The following is a 20,057-nucleotide window of genomic DNA, read 5'->3' on the forward strand; positions in this document are numbered from 1 at the left end:
TAGCAAGGGTCATACCCCAGGGAGGTTTGGGAACAGAGCATGAGCTGTCTCAGGGAGAAGGTGGGTGACTTGGCCAAAGCTACCCAGCTAGGACATAAGTCTAGATTGATACCAATTTTATTGACTAAATCCCAATTGCTTCTCCTTAAACTTTACTGCTACTGGATTAGCAGTGGACAAAATAAGAGGGACTTTTTTTTTTTAAAGATGTATTTATTTATTTGAAAGAGTTACACAGAGAGGGAGAGGCAGAGACAGAGAGGTCTTCTATCCACTTGTTCACTTGAGGGATTTTTGTGTGTGTGTCGTTTTAATTTGGGATTTGTTTTTTAAGATTTATTTATTTATTATTTGAAAGGCAGAGTTACAGAGAGGCAGAGGCAGAGAGAGAGAGGTCTTCCGAATGCTGGTTCACTCTCCAGATGACCGAAACAGCCAGAGCTGCGCCCATCCGAAGCCAGGAGCCAGGAGCTTCTTCCAGGTCTCCCACACTGGTGCAGGTGCCCAGGGACTTGGGCCATCTTCTGCTGCTTTCCCAGGCCACAGCAGAGAGCTGGATTAGAAGTAGAGCATCTGGAACTTGAACCGGCTCCATAAAGGATGCTGGACTGCAGGCAGTGGCTTTACCTGCTATGCTATAGCACCAGCCCCAGGAATTTTTATTTTTTATTTATTTATTTTTTTGACAGGCAGAGTTAGACAGTGAGAGAGAGAGACACAGAGAAAGGTCTTCCTTTTCCGTTGGTTCACCCCCCCCCCCCCAAATGGCCACCACAGCCAGCGGCGCGCTGCTCTGATCCGAAGCCAGGAGCCAGGTGCTTCCTCCTGGTCTCCCATGGGGTACAGGGCCCAAGCACTTGGGCCATCCTCCACTGCACTCCCGGGCCATAGCAGAGAGCTGGACTGGAAGAGGAGCAACCGGGACAGAACCGGCTCCCCAACTGGGACTAGAACCTGGTGTGCCGGCGCTGCAGGCGGAGGATTAGCCAAATGAACTGCAGTGCCGGCCTAGGATTTGTTTTTAAAAAAAGTTCATTTCTAAACCAAGTGCCATAATTGAACGTATAGGGATAGGATGATAAAACCAAAGTTAAATGAGTGAGTTTTGGTGGTTAAGTCCTTAAGTTAAGTCACTTCCTCCCTACAAGCTGACTCTGAGTTAAGAGGTTTGCTCAAAGTCATGTCATTAGTTAGTGGGAGTCAGGTCAGGAGGCTACATCAAAGTTCGTGAGTTCTGTCAAGCACAGGTGACTCAGATCCACCTCTGCCATCTTCTCTGCCTTACTGGCTTCTCTTAAACCAGCGCCTATGGTCCAGTGGCCAGAATGAGGTGTACATTTTTAGGGGTAGGAGCAAAGCTAAGATATTTCTATTCACTTTGAGGAAGTACAGGCTTGTTAATGCATGTTTTAAAATATTTATTTATTTATGACAGGCAGAGTTAGACAGTGAGAGAGAGAGAGAAAAGTCTTCCTTTTTCCGTGGGTTCACCCCCCAAGTGGACGCTATGGCCGGCGCGTTGCGGCCGATCCAAAGCCAGGAGCCAGGTGCTTCCTCCTGGTCTCCCATGTGGGTGCAGGGCCCAAGCACTTGGGCCATCCTCCACTGCCTTCCCGGGCCACAGCAGAGAGCTGGACTGGAAGAGGAGCAACCGGGACATAATCCGGCGCCCCAACCGGGACTAGAACCCGCTGTGCCGGCGCCGCAGGCGGAGGATTAGCCTAATGAGCCATGGCACCGGCCTAAAAGATTTATTTTATTTGTGATGCAGAGTTACACACACACACACAGAGAAAGAGAAAGAGAGAGAGGGGGAGAGAGAGAGAGAGAGAGGAAGAGAGGTCTTCCATCCACTGGTTCACTCCCCAAATGGCTGCAATGGCCAGAGCTGAGACAATCCAAAGCCAGGAGCCAGGAGCTTTCTTCTGGGTCTTCTACAAGGGTGCAGGGGCCTAAGCACTTGGGCCATCTTCCACTGCTTTCCCAGGCACATTAGCAGGGAGCTGGATTGGAAATGGAGCAGCCAGGACTCGAACCAGTACCCATATGGGATGCTGGCACCTCAGGCAGAGGCGTAACCTGCTACATCATAGTGTCAGTCCCAGGGTGTATTCTTTCCTTTCGATTCAACTGTCAAGGAAAGACACATAAGTTTGGGGTAGGAAACAAGGAAGAAAGGTCTTTTTCTCTAGTAGTGTGAACCCAAGATTTCCAGAAACACAAGCAGTTCTGGGGTAAGAATGACAACAAGCAGCCATGATGGAGTGCTTCCTAAGTGCCAGGCTCCATGCTGCAGGCTTCTCTTTCCAACCTCTGTGCAGCCCTTTAGGATGGTACAGTTATTGTGCTCGTTGCAAGGTGACCAAGGGTCAGGAAAGTTGACCAGTCTACAGAGCTAACCAGGACTTGGGCCCAGACACACACATTTTAGGTCCTGTTTCACCTTACCCCTTATATTTCCAAATGAACAAGGGGAAATTTTATTACAATTTTATGTCTTCACTACATCGACTAAGAGATCACTGAGAAGTTACACTAAAAGCATGCATCTCATTTCACAAGCCCAAAGTCCTTTGGCCTTTTATTTTGATACCTTTAGCAACAATGCAATGACTGCCTTTTCTCGTAGATATGTCATCCTCTAAACTGGCAGGGGACTAAGAAGCAGTCCCATAATCTGGGGAAAAAAGCACATTTGCCAAGAAAATGTATGTAACAAATTGGATGGATGGGTAGACAGGTGGGTAGGTAGGTACATTAATAGATGATAGATAAATACAAATTCACAATTTTATATATTGGATTTTTTTAGATCAAAGAAAATTCCACCAAGGAGAAAGGGTTTTCACATCTTTCCATAGAACCCTAATTGAAGAGCATATTCTGTGTAGAAAATCAAGCTTTCTTGTAGGCATCTCATCCTTTGCTACTCAGCACAGTCCTGTTAATCTCACAAAATCAGCCCTGAAATGCAAAGAAATGAGGGAAGAGCTTTCCTGATGTGTCCTTGGGAATTTTAAAATAGCATTTGAACATTTTGCTTCTGGACGGGGATGTTGGAAGCATCAAAATAGATTTCTGCAGAGAATTCATATTTGTGATTTGATAGATATTTATGAAAGAGAGAAAGCATTGCCGTTTTTAGAGCACCGGAGCTCCGGGATGCACAGCTTTGATGCTTGCTGCAGTCTGAACAGCTGTGCTTGAACAGATGTGATGCTTAGAGCCTGGGAGAACCAACTGAGAATGTTTGAACCTAGCTTGGCAGCAAGACTCCCTTCTGAGTGAGACGTGAAGACCGTGGCCGAATTCAGTCCTTAGCAATTTCCTTTGTGATGCCATGCCCCAAATTCCAATCTTTAGACCAAACACAAAATTCTAAAATGGGAGAGGATACCCATGGGGGCTGATTTAGTCCAGTACCTGTCCTAATTAAGTCAGATCAGCAGCCCTTCCTAAGGGGCGGCAGAGAATGGTGGCGGTGGGCGGGGCCCGGGTGGGGAAAGCTAAGGTGCCGAGCAGGGAGAAGGGGGAAGATTGGAAGAGAAAGGAAGTAGAATTCTATTATCAAGTACAATAGTACCCGACCACCACACACACACACACACACACACACACACACACCCCGTAATGGTATCTACGGCCTTCCACACTCCCGATCATGACCTTGTCTCCCGGGGGAGGCAGTTTTGCAGTGATGTAAGCACCATCCATGGGACCGCGAGCTTTTCTCAGCTTTCCTTACACTGATGTCCTAATTCCACATTCTTTGCTTTGAATCCCTTGTGGAAGTTGGGCTAACATCTGATTCTGAGAGCAGTGAGTGCTGTGTCTAGCACAGAGTAAGCACTCAATACATGCTCAGTCTTAGCGTTACTTAGCGTTACTCTTGCTGTTACTACCCATTGACGTCCACGGAGCCAGTCCTGGTGCTGCTTTGACGGAACAGGTAGGCAGCATGGCCACCATGCCAGGCAGCAGATAGGAACCCTTGGATGCCTGTCTCCTTCATTGGTTGTCTCCTGTGTATTCTTCGGTTCCCCCCCAATCCAAATGACGAGTTGCCATGGTGACGGAAGGCACTGACACTCCGTGCCCAGCTCTTTTTGTCTACAGCGTGAGGATGCCTCCCACGCCACACGTGGGGAATCAAACCCCGCAGCGGTGGGTGTCGCGTCTGTTCCCAAATTGGATGTAAACTGCAGAGGGCCTGCGCCTGGCACTCGGCTTTTCTGGACACTTGGCTGAGCCCAGAGTCGTGCTCTTCAGAGAGAGAAGCAGGAAGGGGGGAGGGAGGGCTGGAAATGAGTGCCTTGTGTCCCTCAGCTGACAGCTCAATGACCGCTGCCTTAGAGGAAATAGGATTGTTAGTTCCTCGGTTACAGATATTTCCCCTTTGCCCTTGCAATGGCAAAATGTGGGTGACAGTGGGTGCCGTGTGGACATTAGGCACAGTTAGGCTCATATCCCAAGCAGAAGGATCTTTGTGGTTAGGGACTGGGTTCTGGGGTGAGGCTGCTGGGGCATCTGTTCCCATGCCACCCCTTGACTGACCCAGTGACCTTGGCCACATCAGGTGGCTTCTGAGCACTGTCTTTTCTCGTGGGTCCGGAGGGGCAAATAACATCTCCATCTTCCAGTTGGGGTGAGGATTAAATGAGATAAGCACGAGAAAAGCACCCCAACCATAAATGTGAGGGGCTCCCACTGTAGCTGGACTGCCCCAGACACATCAGGTGTTGGCCCCACCCCCCCTCGGGGAGGGGGGCGGAAGTCCCGCCTCCGCTCTGATTAGTACCTGCAGTCTCTGGCCCTGCAGCCAGAGGGCAATAGAAATCTGCACGAGACCCTTCCGCCAGCATCCCATTGCCCCCAGAAATAAAGTCTACCCCCGAGGCCTCGAAGGGTATGGCCCTGACCTCCACCCTAACATCCTCTCCAAAAGTACTCCCTCTTGGCCACGTGTCCGGCTGCTCTGCCCTGGGCCTTTTTCCATCCTGGGAATGAGGCCCCCTTGGCTGATCAAGCTCAGTGCGGAATCCTCGGCGCAGCCAAGTTTTACCCCCGCCCCCCTTCAGCTCCACAGGGAACTGCAGCACTCTCCTCCTCAACCCTGCCGACTCACCCGAGACACCCCTGCATCTTCCAAGATCGCTCTCTAAAGGCCCATCCTTGTGTGCTGTAACAGACAAACCACAGACTGGCTAGATGACCCCGCACAGATCGGGCTCCGCCTTCTGGAGGCTGGGGTCCAAGAGCGTGGCGATGGCATCTGGTGAGGACCTCTTGCTGCACCCCAACATGGCAGGGGGGCAGGTGAGCATGTGTGAGAGGAGGCCAAACACAACACACCCGCTCTCGCAATAGCTAAGCCGCTCCAAGGATCCAGCCACGGCTCACTACGATGGCAGTGAAATTCCAACGTGAGTTTTGCAAGGGCGTTAATTCCTCGTTATGAATATTTCCCCTTCGCCCTTACCATGGCAAAGTGCGGGTGAAGGCGGGCACCATGGCACCCTGCCCCCTTCATCACCTTTGTTTATCAGGATCACTCTCTCTTACTAGCATTTTTCTCCCAGTGGGTAATTATCACTCTATTTGTTTACCTTTGGGGGGGATAGTACATGGCTCATATCTGTGTCCACAGGAGCCATCAAGTGTCTTTCCTCGCAGTAAGTGCTGAATAAACGTTTGTTGACTGAGTGACCAAGAGGGCTGTATGGTTGCTTCCCTTTCTTGTGCCTGCTCTCAGAATTCCCGAGTTGAGGACGTCTGTGCTACAGGAGGAATGCCCGGAGGCTCATGGGAGCCCCCAGAGCCTAGACATTTCCCAAGGAGATCAGAGATCGAATTCCCGATAAAGGCGGCTTGAGTCACTCGGTCTTCTTCACAAGTTCGCCCGGGGATACCGGTAAGACGCCGCCGGCTCTGATTCGTAGCCCTGGGGCCCACGGCTCTGCCTTCCTAGCCAGCTGCCGGGCCAAGTCCACGCTGCAGCTGCTCGGTAGCAAGGACTTTGTTCTTTGAGTAAAGCCTTGGCACTTCTGGACCTTGGAATAAGGTGGACAGGGTGAGTGTAGGCCCCAGGGGAGCTCAGCCTGCAGGCGAAATCTCTGTGCATTTGGCGTTTCTGCTCCAGAGATGAGACCTAGACTTGAGCTTGTGTCTGTGTGTGAGATCATGACTATGACTTTGGCGAGTCATTTCAGTTCTCTCAACTTTAGTGAATTACGATGTTCACACCCAACATGGGCCGCTCCTGGGAAGATCTCAGGAGATAACGCCTTGCAGAAATCCAGCATTACAGTCCCTTCCCATTAAACAGAGGATTGATTCCAGCCTCCTCCACCTGCCAATAGGAACACCAAACTCCACCGGTGCTCAAGCCCCTTACATAAAATGGTGTGGTATTTAGGGGGCCTGTGCCTGCCGTGCTGGCCTCTCATATGGACGCCGGTTCGAGTCCCAGCTGCTCCACTCCTGCTCCAGCTCCCTGCCAGTGCGCCTGGGAAGGCAGTGGAGGATGGCCAAGTGCCTGTGACCCTGCACCCTCAGGGGAGAACCAGAAGAAGCTCCAGGCTCCTGGCTTCAGCCTGGCATAGCCCCAGCCATTGCAGCCATTTGAGGAGTGAGCCGACAATGGGTGATCTCTTCCTCTCTCTCTCTCTCTCTTTCTCTCAATCTGTCTTTCAAATAAATAAATAAATCTTTTTTAAAAATGTGCAGTATTTATATCTAACCTACACAAATCCTTCCATGTAATTCATACAATCACCAGATCATTTGCAATGCTTAATACAATGCAAATTCTGTGTAAATCGTTGTTACATTGTATTGTTATTAGGAAATAAGGACAAAGAAGAGGGTGTACGTTTGCCACCTATGATTGGCTGAATCCATGGTTACAGAAGCTATAAATATAGAGGGCCAAGTTTACTGCTATTCGCTGAACTCCTAGCCTGAGTCTTGAACTTGATAACTCTCAGCCAAAGTGGTCCATAAGCAAAGAGAATTGCATGGGGGATTTCCTACTCACTTGGTCATCCATTGAACCAGGATTCGAACTGCCCTTGGCTCTGGTTACGTTGTGGAGACCAAACCGGCCAAGGCCCCATTCTTCCTGGCATTTACATTCTGAAAGGAGACATCAGACAGCCAACAGGTAAACACAGGCTTACACAAGGAAATACTCGTGGTGGATGTGTGACGAAAAGATTTCTGAACCTCCGTGGGAACACCCCCCGGCTCATGGGGCCCTGGAGCTTGGACACAGCCCAAGGAGAACAGAGATCAGAATTCTGGGGGGGACTCGGAAGAGGGGGCTATTTTCACTGGGAGGTGACAGAAGGTCTCTATGACCTGAGATTTGAGTTCAGCCCTGAGTGATGAGCCAAACAGATGCTGACCGCAGAGGGGAAAGTATTCTGGGTGGCGGAAATAACACAGGGAGTGAGGCTGAGCTTGATAACGGTTCAGGGAGGAGCCGCAGGGCGGGGCACAGCCAGCCAGGGAGCCAGGGGCAGCAGCTGAGCTCAGAGGGCGGAGACCTCTCAGGCAGGTGGCAACTTCCAATTTGTAGTTGATGTTTAGGTTTTTGTTGTTGTTGTTTTTGTTTGTTTGTTTGAGGAATCCTCAGGCTGTTTTCTACAGTGGCTGTAGTGCTTTGCATTCCCACGGACAACGTGAAGGGTCCCCTTTTCCGCCACAGCCTCACCAGCACTGCTGCTTTTTGTGTTTTGGTAACAGCCATTCTGCCTGGACGGAGGTGACAGCTCAGTGCGGCTTCGGTTTCCAGTGTCTGGATGCCCAGTGCTGTTGGGCATCTTTTTTAACGCTGGCTTTCCACGCAGCTGTCTTCTTTTGAGAACTGTCCTTTGATTGGATTGTTTGTGCTTTTGCTATTGAGTTGTTTGGCTACTTCTGTATGCTGCGTGTCACCCCCTTGTCACAGGCAGGGTTTGCACACTCCCACGCTTCTGTTGCTGACTCTCCACTCTGTTGACTGGTACCTTTGCAGGGCAAAAGTTTCCCAGTTTGATAAAAACCCAATGTGCCTCATTTTGTTTCTGTTGCCTGCGTTTTGGGATCTTATTCAAAACATTCTCGCCCAGTCCAGTGTCACGAACTGTTTCTCTCTCTGTTTCCATCTTGCAGTCTCACAGTTTGGGAGCTTACACGTACGTCTTTCAGAGATTTTATTTTAAATTAGAGGGAGAACCAATACGGAGGAGCTGCAGGGGAGGGATGCGGACTGAATTGTGATCACCCTGGCAACAGCGGGCGCAGAGAACAGATTGTATGGGAGCAGAGGAACCATTTTGTTTTTTAAGATTTTTTGTTTGTTTGTTTGAAAGGCAGAGTTACAGAGAGAGAGGGTGAGACACAGAGACAGAGAGATCCTCCGTCCACTGGTTCACTCCCCGAATGGCAGCAACAGTCAGATCTGGTTCAGGCGGAAGCCAGGAGCCAGGAGCTCCATCTGTGTCTCCCTTGTGGGTGCAGGGGCCCAAGCACGTGGGCCACCTTCTGCTGCTCTCCCAGGCACATTAGCAGGAAGCTGGATCAGAAGTGGAACAGCTGGAACTCCAACCAGCTCTCACATGGGATGCTGGTGATGCAGGTGGTGGCTTAACCCATTGCACCACCTCCTCTGGCAAGCTCTCTGTGTCTCCGCTGGTGTCTGCACAAGACCACCACCATGCTGGCCCCAGAAGAATCATTTAGGATAGGCTGGCAGTGGTCTTAGAGGGCAACAATGGTGGGTGTTGGTGGATGTCTGTGTGTGACGGTGGCTTGGGCCAGGGTGATGGAGGCCACACGAGGATACACACTGGAGGAAGTGTGGGCAGCATGGATGTCACATGCGCACGCTTTGAGTGTTGCCAGGAGCCCAGATGCTCCACTATTTTTGGACCTAACAAACACAATTACAATGCATTACTAATCCCTTAACCTCGGAGCCCTTCAGCAAAGGCAAAATGGTCACCAAGCAAGACAGATCCACAGAATCCAATCTGGGTCACCATCTTTGGGGAAAGGACAAGCTTCACCCGTGTGCCTGGCTGGCACGAAGACAGGGGTGAAGCATAAACCTCCCTCCCCAGGCAGGGCTCTGCAGGCTGTTTTATGGGGCCAGGAAAGAGAGGCAGGGGAGTGGACACGAGGATGGGGACAATCTGACGTCCAGTGAGCATTTGCGATCTGCGGGTCCTCCCCCTTCCAAAGTTCACCCAGAAGGGCCCACTCAGCGCCAATTCTGGCTTTGCGGACAGGGCAGGGGTGCAATTTGGGTTCCGGGCGTCCTGTGTAGGCCCTGAGCCTCCATTCTGCGCATGCGCGGCTCAGCGGCTCCGGGCTCCATGGAGTTGAGACCTGATTTAGGCCAGCTTAAGAAATAATACAGCCAGTAACCTGACTTTTCTGGCTGTAACCTGTTAAGGAACAAGCTAGGAAGGTGTTGGGGGAAGGAAGAGGAGACACAGCAAGGGGATTTTGAGTTTCAGGGGTCTCAAGAGATGAAGGGAGCAGCAACCACCACTCAGTTTCGAGGTCTTGCGTAGACACCAGCGGAGACACAGAGAGCCTGCCAGAGGAGCGCGCTGGTTACCATGGGAGATTTCTCCCCCAGACCCCGTCTGTCCCCTGAAATCTCACCGAATTTCCCTGCTTGCTTGCAAGTACAGGCGCTCCTGCTTTCACAAGCGATGTGCAGTGTTTGGGTGCGCGGCACAGACCCCAGCTCCGAGGGAGCGTTATTCTAATTTGGAGAGGGGTGATGGAAGGAACACGAGACAGCAGCGATGGCGCAGGCAGCTGGATTAATTTAGAGACAGGGCTCAAAACCCAGGAGACGAGGTGTGTGTCTGTGTTGGTTTAGTGGTGGGGGGGGATGGCAGGGCAGCAAAGGATGCTCAATTCTCCTGCAACTAGGTCTGGAGAGTTACCCTGCAATCCTCTATAGCGCTGGGGTCCTCCCACCCATTGAGTCCCAACAAGCTCAGCGTGGGGCTAAGTCCCCTGGGCCCATGGTGCGTTCATTCTCAAAGAGCTGAAAGTGGAGACAGGCACGGCACCTGGAGGTGAAACAGTAGTCATGGAAGTGCGCTGGCTGCAATGAGAGTAGCAAGGAGCCATCAGGCGCCCAGAACCCAACACTGGTGCGCAAATTGCTCTAGGCAGGCAGGCATGCTACATTGTACTGTGAGGGTTAACAGCATCTTTTTAACAAACATTTCAACTATGGAATCATTTCTTCATTTTAAAAAATATCCTTGGGGCACAGCAGGTTAAGCCACTGCCTGCGTCACTGGCACACCCTGTCAGAGTGCCAGTTCTGAGGCCTGGACACTCTGCTTCCGGTCTAGCTCCCGGTTAGCGTGCCTGGGAGAGGAGCAGATGATGGCTTGAGTGCTCGGGGCCCTGCCACTGTTGCTGAACAACCCCCACAAAGCACTTGGAGGTGTCATTATAGAAGCCCCAAACCTAGGTCCACTCACCCGCTGTGCAGAACGCCGGTCATTGACATCGGGGTGGGGGAGGAACGCAGGTTTGTTTTTGTTTTTGTTTTTGTTTTGACAGGCAGAGTGGACAGTGAGAGAGAGAGAGACAGAGAGAAAGGTCTTCCTTTGCCGTTGGTTCACCCTCCAATGGCCGCCGCGGCCGGCACGCTGCGGCCGGCGCACTGCGCTGATCCGATGGCAGGAGCCAGGTGCTTTTCCTGGTCTCCCATGGGGTGCAGGGCCCAAGCACCTGGGCCATCCTCCACTGCACTCCCTGGCCACAGCAGAGGGCTGGCCTGGAAGAGGGGCCACCGGGACAGAATCCGGTGCCCCAACCGGGACTAGAACCCGGTGTGCCGGCGCTAGGCGGAGGATTAGCCTAGTGAGCCGCGGCGCTGGCCCAGAACACAGGTCTTTATTGCCAAGTGCACAGCAAGGAACCAGGCAGCTCTTGCTTCATTTTCAGACTTTCTTGAGAAGTGAGGGGTGAAAGTTCTCCCAAGTCGAAACGGGCTGAGAGGTGCGTGATCAGCACGTGTCCAAGTTCCTGGTTGGTGCCCTTCCATTGATTGGTTGATGAGGCCATGTGCGTTAGGGAATTTCTGATGGCTGGGTAGGCTCCCGCTGGTCTGGGGGCTACATGGAAGTGGTGGTTCCCTCTGCCCCAGACCTGGAATTTCCCTTCCTGGACCTAGAATTCCCCTACACAAGCCCCTCCGGACAGCACTGGCCAGCAGGGTTCCATCTGTCGGAGAGGCAGAGCACTTCTTGGGTCCGGTGATTAGAACCTTGTAGGGTCGGCTCCACACTCTCTCAGTTCAGCCAGTTCCATTTGGTATAGGACAGGGAGACAGACGAGACGCGGGTCCTTCCTTTACAGTATAGGCATTTCATCTCGCCACCCATGTGGGAGACCCAGATGGAGTTCCTGGCTCCTGGCTTTGGCCTGGCCCAGCCCTGGCTATTGTGGCTGAATGGGGAATAAGCCAGAGGATGGAAGATCTCTTTCTCTCTCTCTCTCCCTCTCTCTCTCTCTCCTTCGAATTGTATGTGTGCACGTGCATGTGTGCGTGTGTGTGTGTGTGTGAGTGGCCCTCTTTCTTGCCTCTAGCCCTCCCGTGGACTGGCCTGGGCCTCTGTGCTTCCCAGGGAAGTCCTGGGTTAACTTCCTGATCGTTGGCGTGGCTCAGGAACAAGGACCTTCCTAGCTCCCCCTCTGCCCTTGGGAACACAGTAGAAGCTTCCAGAAGCTTGTGGCAGAACCAGCAGAGCATGAAGGGACAGCACTGCAGGTGCAGATGAGGTAGGAAGGCCTTCGGACCACCATTCACGGCTCACTGCCGGGGGACTCCCTGCTCCTGTTCCTGTGCTAGCCTGGATTCATGACCAGGAATATATGTATTCTCTGGTTTTCCTCTCAATACTGCAGCTGTCTGTGAGGCGTGGGGGGAGGGAGGAGCAAATCAGCTTTTTCGTGGGCTGAAATTACATCTTTCTCCATCCATCCTGCGTTCTGTGCTGTGCACCACCCATTCTCTGCTTGTCTGGGCAACAGGCTGCCTCGACTCTCATCCCATGGTGCACGTGGAGCGGACGTGCACTTTTCCTAAGTGCTGTTTTCTGAAAGCTCAATCGAAGAATTAGGTGTTGAATTCAGGCTAATAACTTCTCGGTATTGATAGAAATTGCATTCTTTCTTAAAGGAGGAAAGGAAGGGAAAAAAAAAGGTAGAGACTATTTGGGAGCTGTGACTGCCCTCTGGTGGATGAAGTTAGCAGAGCAGCTACAGGATTCCGGATTTTCGGAGTCAGCTATTCATTCGTTTCTTAGTTCTTCTGTTCAAACATTTCTGTTGCCGGGAGCACAGTTGGTGGTAGCAGGGTGTCAAGGAGGACACAGAGTGATGGGCATGATGGTGACAGGCTTGAGGAAGGATTAGGGGTGAGGGCACTGGAGCCACACTGCTAGGCTTTCCACCTAACTTCTCCCTGGCCTCCTCCTCTTTATCTGTAAAATGCCATTGATTTTGGTTTCTACCTCTGCAGTCACATTGATGTGAGCAAGGCACGGAGTCAGAAAGGGGTAGGGAGCCACGGATGCCAACACCCAAGCCATGGGCACCTCCCGGACGCCGGCGTCATCTGTGCCAATTCAATATGGCTGAAGACTCCGCACACCTGAGCCTCATCATGCAGCGAAGTCTCACTTTCTGCCATGCTCCAGACACCACGGCACCTGCTTGGAGACCAACATGGTGCTGCAGCTGCACCTCAAACCCTGTCTCCTTTATATATTTTTTTTATTTATTTATATGACAGATAGTTAGACAGTGAGAGAGAGACAGAGGGAAGATCTTCCTTCCATTGGTTCACCCCACAAATGGCCAGAACTATGCTGATCCGAAGCCAGGAGCCAGGAGCTTCCTCCTGGTCTCCCATGGGGTGCAGGGCCCAAGCACTTGGACCATCCTCCACTGCCCTCCCGGGCCACAGCAGAGAGCTGGACTGGAAGAGGAGCAACCGGGACTAGAACCCGGCGCCCATATGGGATGCCAGCGCTGCAGGCGGAGGATTAACCAAGTGAGCCACGGCAGCACTGGCCCCATCAATGTCTCCTTTGGATCGCCAACCAGACCTGGCCCTGAGCCCCACCCCCATCCTAGAAAAAATACGATCCTAGCTTGGGTGGGGGCTGTTCTCTGTCTCTAGGTTACCCGGAGTATGTTTCTGCCTTTGCATAAATCCTGCTGTTCTGTTCACCGACGTCTACGTCTCTCACTTGTGTCCTCGCACACGGGAGGACAAGGTCCTGGACGAAGCCTAGCTGGAGTCTGTCCTGGCCCAGTCAGGGCTCTCGATGCCCACACCAGCAGTACTACCTCACAGACGGCCCTGAGGGCTCAGAGACACAGACCCGGGAGTGTTCACACATCCGTTGGTGGTGTAGGGGAAAGGCTGGGCCGTGGGGCCTTTGGACCTACTGTGTGTCAGGTGCTCTGCTGTGCGTCAGGGATGTAGCAGTGACCAGAAACAGCACTCCTGACTTCACCATGCTCGTTATCTGGTGAGAGAGACAGGTGTGAACAAGTCAACACATGGACCACGAACAAAAAGCAACCTCGTTCCCACGGTCTGGTTGGGGAAGGCAGACAGGTAAATGGGTCATTATGATTTCTTTTTTTTTCTTTCTTTTTTTAAATATATGTTTTCTGTAACTTTTTTTATAAAGATTTTATTTATTTATTTGAGAGGTACAGGTACAGACAGAGGGAGAGACAGAGAGAGGTCTTCCATCGTTGGCTCACTCTCCAGATGGCTGCAATGGCCGGAGCTGGGCCCATCCAAAGCCAGGAACCAGGAGCTTCTTCCAGGTCATCCACATGGGCACAAGAGCCCAAGCACTTGGGCCATCCACTACTGCTTTCCCAGGCCACAGCAGAGAGCTGGGTTGGAGTGGGGCAGCTGAGACTTGACCCGGCGCCCATATAGAATACCAGTGCTGGAAATGGAGGCTTAGCCCACTATGCCACAGCACAGGCCCCATGATCATGACTTCTAATAAGCTTATTCTGGGTGGTCCTAGCCCATGTAGGGCAGGGGGCAGGCTGGGTAGGCAGAGTTCTGCAAGGGTGACAAGTCCATCAGCAGAGGCAAGGTCCTGGCAAGTAGAGACTCCTAGGTGAAATCAGACCACACCTTTGAGGAACTGAAGGCAGCTCCGCCCGCTGGGAGATAAAGCTGAGATACAGTCAAAGAAGCGGGCAGGGGGCGGGTCCGCAAGACCTCTCCAAGGGCAGTCAAGAGCAGTGCACAGCGTCCTCAGAGCAGTGGGGGGCGAAGGAGGGGGGAACAAGGACCCCACGCGGAGAACGACCTTGTCATGTCAGCCGAGCCGTGGAGGTGGCACGTTCTGGTATTGAGAGTTGACTCCACGCTGTAGCTGGAAGGAAATGTTGGCTATGGGAAGTCGTGGGTTGAATAAGCTCCTCCCTTTTAGCAAAAGGCCAGAATCAGAGACAGCCGGGGGGAGCTGATGTGAAGAGGCCGAAATCACTGTTTGGAATTACTGTTAGAAACACGGGTGGCATCGCGGGGAGTTTGTTTTGAAGTGGCTCCGAGAGGGTGGGATGGAGGTGGAAGAGGATTGTGGCTTTCGGCCTGGCCCAGGTGACGTTCTCAGGAGGAATAAACCGTGTCCTAGCCCACTTCGTGTTGCTAAGAACAAGACACCACGGTCCGGATGAGTTATAAAGGAAAGAGGTTTAAGGGGTTTCTCTCTTATCTGCAGTTCTGCAGGCCCAAGGTCAAGGGCCCACATCTTGCTAATGGCTTTGATGGAGAGCAAAAGGCAGCCCAGGGCCCCACATGGTGTGAGACAGGGAGCACCTCTGGGCCTCCTCCCTCTTCCGAGGAACCCCCCGCCCCACCCCTGCACTGCGCACTCACCATGGCAGCTCCATCCTCATGGCATCTACTCCCCATCACCTCCAAACCTCATGGTCACATGAAGTCTCAGTCCTCTCAGTAGCTCACAATGGGGATCAGACACCTCCGTGAGTTTCAGGGGGACAAACTGCAAACCATAGCACACAGCTTTTTCTCCACGGGGTGCCTGCCCTGCACACAGCCAAGGAAGACGCATGGTTGTCTTAGTGAGGCAACTGAGTACAGGTATAGGAAAGCAATAGGGCTGCGAGACCACACGGAGCGGGGACGCTCACTCAGCCCCCTCCCGGGACTCCAGTGTGACCTCCTCCAGCAGCCAGGGCAGAGCAGAAAAGGCCACTCACTGCCCCCTGCAGACACCAAAGGCCCTGTTTAGGTTCCTGATAAGGACCAGGGATAAGCCGAGCTTTCTGAGGCTGGAGGTGAAGAGCCATGTGGGGAGGGGAGGGGAGCCAGGCTAAGGGAAAGGGCCAGGACAAGACGGACTGTGCTCTTTGCAAAGGTCTCGTGTGGACCGGATGCTCGTCCTGGGATTCTTTCTCTTTAATCCTTCTGCACTCACTCTTGCAATCTGATCATTCACGTGGTTATTTGTTCATGTAGACAAATCCATGTGGAATGCCTGTGTGAGTCAGGTGCTATGTTAGGTGCCCAGGGACATGCGATGGTTTCCGAAGACGAGAGAGAGAACGCATGAGGGAGGGACTTTGCACAGAGCTGCTTTGGAGACAGGGTGCAGGGCAGCTGCTCCCAGGAGGGCCTTTGACTCAGCTCCACGCTGTGAGAAGAGGGCTGCAAATCCTCTCCCCAAAATGTACTCTATATGTTGTACGTGGGCAAATTGTTGAAATCTACGATTAGCATAGAGTTGGTCCTCTGTATATAAAGTCATACTAGAAATGATCCATAATGAAGAAGGAGATGGGAGAGAGAATGGGAGGGGGGATGGGAGTGGGGTGGGCGGCATGGGGGAAAGAACCATTGTATTCCTAAAGTTGTGTCTATGTAAAAATGCATCCATTAAATTAAGAAGAAGAAAAAGAAGAAGGAGGAGGAGGAGAAGGAGGAGGAGGAGGAGGAGGAGGAGGAGAAGAAGGAGGAGAAGGAGAAGGAGAAGGAGAAGGAGAAGGAGAAGGAGAAGGAGAAGGAGAAGGAGAAGGAGAAGGAGAAGGAGAAGGAGAAGGAGAAGGAGAAGGAGAAGGAGAAGGAGAAGGAGAAGGAGAAGGAGAAGGGATGGCTGTGAGGACCTCCACCCACCATGCTCTCCGGTCCCCCTGCTGGGCATCCTATGCGGCCAGCCATGCTGACACAGAGCAGAGGGGATGGTGAGACAGCCCTGCGGCTGTTCCACATGGGTGAGCCAAAGCAGGTTCCTGCAGGGCAGGAGCTTGTGTCTTTTCAGCTCCCTACCTTTCCTCCCTGTCTGTTCTCTGGGCCAGGGAGAACCAGTGTGTCTCTCTTGTCAAAATAAAATATAAACACTGAGCTAAAAAGGAAAAAAAAAAACACAAAAACCCTAGTATTTAAAAGGATTGGAGAGCTACCGAGGTGGCAAGTCCTTGAGGGGATCAAGCACAGAGGTTATGCGATTTTCAGGGTAGCATTGCCCTCCTCTCTCCTCGCCCCTGCAACCAGCCATGGGCTGATCCGTGCAGGCAGCCCAAGCGAAAAGAATTTGAGCAGAGCTTTAGGCAGTCTCATGTGGCTTAAGAGAGAAAAATGAATTCTGGACTTGCTAAAGATGCCCCAGGAAACGCAGTAGACACATGAAGAGCTGTAGTCTAAGAATAAGGCCAGGGGCCAGCAATGTGGTGTAGCGGGTAAAGCCACAGCCTGCAGTGCCTGCATCCCATATGGGCGCCAGTTCATGTCCTGGCTGCTCTACTTCCAATCCAGCTCTCTGCTGTGGCCTGGGAAAGCAGTGGAGGATGGCCCAATTCCTTGGGCCCCTGCACCTGTGTGGGAGACCCAGAAGCAGCTCTTGGCTCCTGGCTTCAGATCAGCACAGCTCCGGCCGTTGTGGCCAAGTGGAGAGTGAATCAGTAGATGGAAGACCTCTCTCTCTGACTCTTCTCTGTGTAACTCTGACTTTCAAATAAATAAATAAATAAATAAATAAATAAATAAATAAAAAGAATAAGGCCAACCAAGATCCACACTGGCCTTTATAAAGCCCTATACATCAGCCCAATCCTAGATAAGGTTAGAATGAGCTTCCCCTCCCTTAAATGCCTGCTTCTCTCTGGAGCAAGACAACATCATCGGGAGCCCCAGATGATCTCTATAGTTTTCATTACACAATATCTGGTATTCAAAAAAAAAAAAAAATCTCCCAGCACACAGGATTCAAAACTCAATGACTTCCTGTTTCCTAAAAGAGGGGGAAAAAACCTGCTTCATTATCCTGATAGCAAAATAACTGACTTACACATTCTAGGAAACATCCTGAAGAAATTCTGGAGAAGAAAGCTCAGCAGAATGGCAAAGGAAATTTCCAGAAATGAAAAACCTAACTGGAATTAAGAACCTCATGGAGGGATTTACAGTAGATGAGACAGTACTGAAGAGAGAGCAGACAACCAGACAGAAGCAGCCAGAGAAAAAAGCACAGGTTTCCAGCGCACCAGAGACACGTGAGGCAAGGCCACAAGATGTGACCTACATGTAGTGGAGCCCCAGAACAGAAGGAGTGGGGCAGAGATGACAGCTGGAGGCTTAAGAGCCTAGAATTTACCAAAACGTGACCAATGATATAAAGTTACACATCTCAGAAGCACCACAATGCCCAAGCGAATCACACCTAGTCACATCCCAGTAGAATTGCTGAAAGGTAAAGTAAAAAAGATAATCTGAAAAATCAGGCAAAAGGAAAAGATGGATCACTTGGAAAAGTGCAGTAATGACTGACAGCTGACTTCTCAAAGGAACAACAGTCTCTGACTCATGATGGGTTGACTTGTGATTGATTTCTTTCTTTCTTTTTTTTTTTTTTTTACACTTTACAATGATGTGAAAGCAATAAGCTTTCAGTAGAGTGCTTTGAAAAAGAAAGAGAGGGAGAGACAGAGTTCTCCCATCCACTGGTTCATTTCTCAGATTGGCCATAACAGTCAGGGCTAGGCCAGGCCTTAGTTAGAAGCCAGGAGTCAGGAGCTTCTTCCAGGTCTCCCATGTGGGTGCAGGGGCTGAAGCACTTGGGCCATCTTCTGCTTTCCCAGGCCATTAGTAGAGAGCTGGATCGACAGAAGAGCAGCTGGGACACAAGCCAGCGCCGATATGGGATGCTGGCGCTGCAGGCAGAGGCTTAACTTATTATACCACAGCACCGGCCCCGACCATGTATTATACTGGAGCACCTAGGTTCAGTTTTCAGCTCTGGCTCCTGTCTCCAGCTTCCCGCGAGAGTGGACCCTGACTGGCAGCAGTGATGGTTCAATAACTGGGCTCCTGCCACTCGTGTGGGAGACCTGGATTGTGGTCCTGGCTCCTAGCTTTGGGCCTGGTCCAGCCCTGGATGTTGAAGGTATCTGGATAGTGAACCAGAGGATGGGAGCTCTTTGTTTCCCTGCCTCTCTGATAAATAAAATTGGAAAGGTTTAAAAACACATATTGGATTAAAACTAAGAGAATTCATCACCAGTAGAACCAAACTAAATAAAAACTAAAGATTGCTCTTGAGGCAGAGGCAAAATGATCCTACTTGGAAACATGGATATCTAAAAATGAATGCAATGGAAAGGGTAAATGTATCAGTGAATCCAAATGTACATTTTTCTAAGATTTATTTATTTATTTGAAAGGCAGAGTTACAAAGAGGCAGAGTCAGAGAGAGAAAGGTCTTCCATCTGCTGGTTCACTCCCCAAATGGCCGCAATGGCCACAGCTGGGCTGATCTGAAGCCAGGAGCCTGGAGCTACTTCCGGGTCTCTCACACAGGTGTAGGGTCCCAAGGACTTGGGCCATCCTGTACTGCTTTCTCAGCAGAGAGCGGGATTGGAAGTGGAGTAGCCAGGACTGGAACCAGCTCCCATATTGGACGCCGGATCTGCAGGTGGTGGCTTTACTGGCTATGCCACAGTGCCAACCCCTCAAATGTACATTGACAATAAAATAATATTAATATATCATGGTGCTTAAAATATACTTTAGAATTCCAAAATATCCAATTGCTGCTTATACACCAAGGATGAAAAAAGACTCAAAAGTAAAAGAATGAAAAAAACAGACCGTAAAACACCAACCACAAAAACACATGCAGGAAACATCACTAGAGATAAGAAACATTTCTTTTTTTATTTTATTTTTTTATTTTTTGACAGGCAGAGTTAGACAATGAGAGAGAGAGAGATAGAGAAAGGTCTTCCTTTTCCATTGGTTCACCCCCCAATGGCTGCTGCGGCCAGCGCACTGGGCTGATCCGAAGACAGGAGCCAAGTGCCTCTCCTGGTCTCCCATACGGGTGCAGGGCCCAAGCACTTGGGCCATCCTCCACTGCCTTCCCGGGCCACAGCAGAGAGCTGGACAGGAAGAGCAGCAACCGGGACAGAATCCGGCGCCCTGACCGGAACTAGAACCCGGTGTGCCCGCGCCACAGGCAGAGGATTAGCCTATTGAGCCTCGGCACCGACCATAAGAAGCATTTCTTAAAGATAAAAGGGTCAGGGCCAGTGTTGTGGCAAACAAGCAAAGCCGCTGCCTGCCAACCCTGGCATCCCATTTGGATGCCATTTCATGTCCTAGATGCGCTACTATGGATCCAGCTCTCTGCTATGGCCTGCGAAAAGCAGCAGAAGATGGCCCAAGTCCTTGGGCCCCTGCTACCTACATGGGAGACCTGGAAGAAGCTCCTGGCTCCTGGCTTTGGCCTAGCCCAATCCCGGGCATTGCAGCAATCTGGGGAGTGAACTAGCAGATGAAAGATTCTCTCTCTTTTTTTCTGATTTGCAAGTAAATAAATTTTAAAAGATGAACGTGTCGAATTACCAGAATATATAACAATTCAAAATATGTAAGCATCTAGCAGATGTTAAAGGCATATAAAGCAAATTCAGAGAAATGAAGCAATTCACAGCTGTAGTGGAAGATTTTTAGTACACTCCCCTCAGTAACTGAT

Source organism: Oryctolagus cuniculus, chromosome 6, assembly GCF_964237555.1.
Source record: "Oryctolagus cuniculus chromosome 6, mOryCun1.1, whole genome shotgun sequence".
Lineage (NCBI taxonomy): Eukaryota > Metazoa > Chordata > Mammalia > Lagomorpha > Leporidae > Oryctolagus > Oryctolagus cuniculus.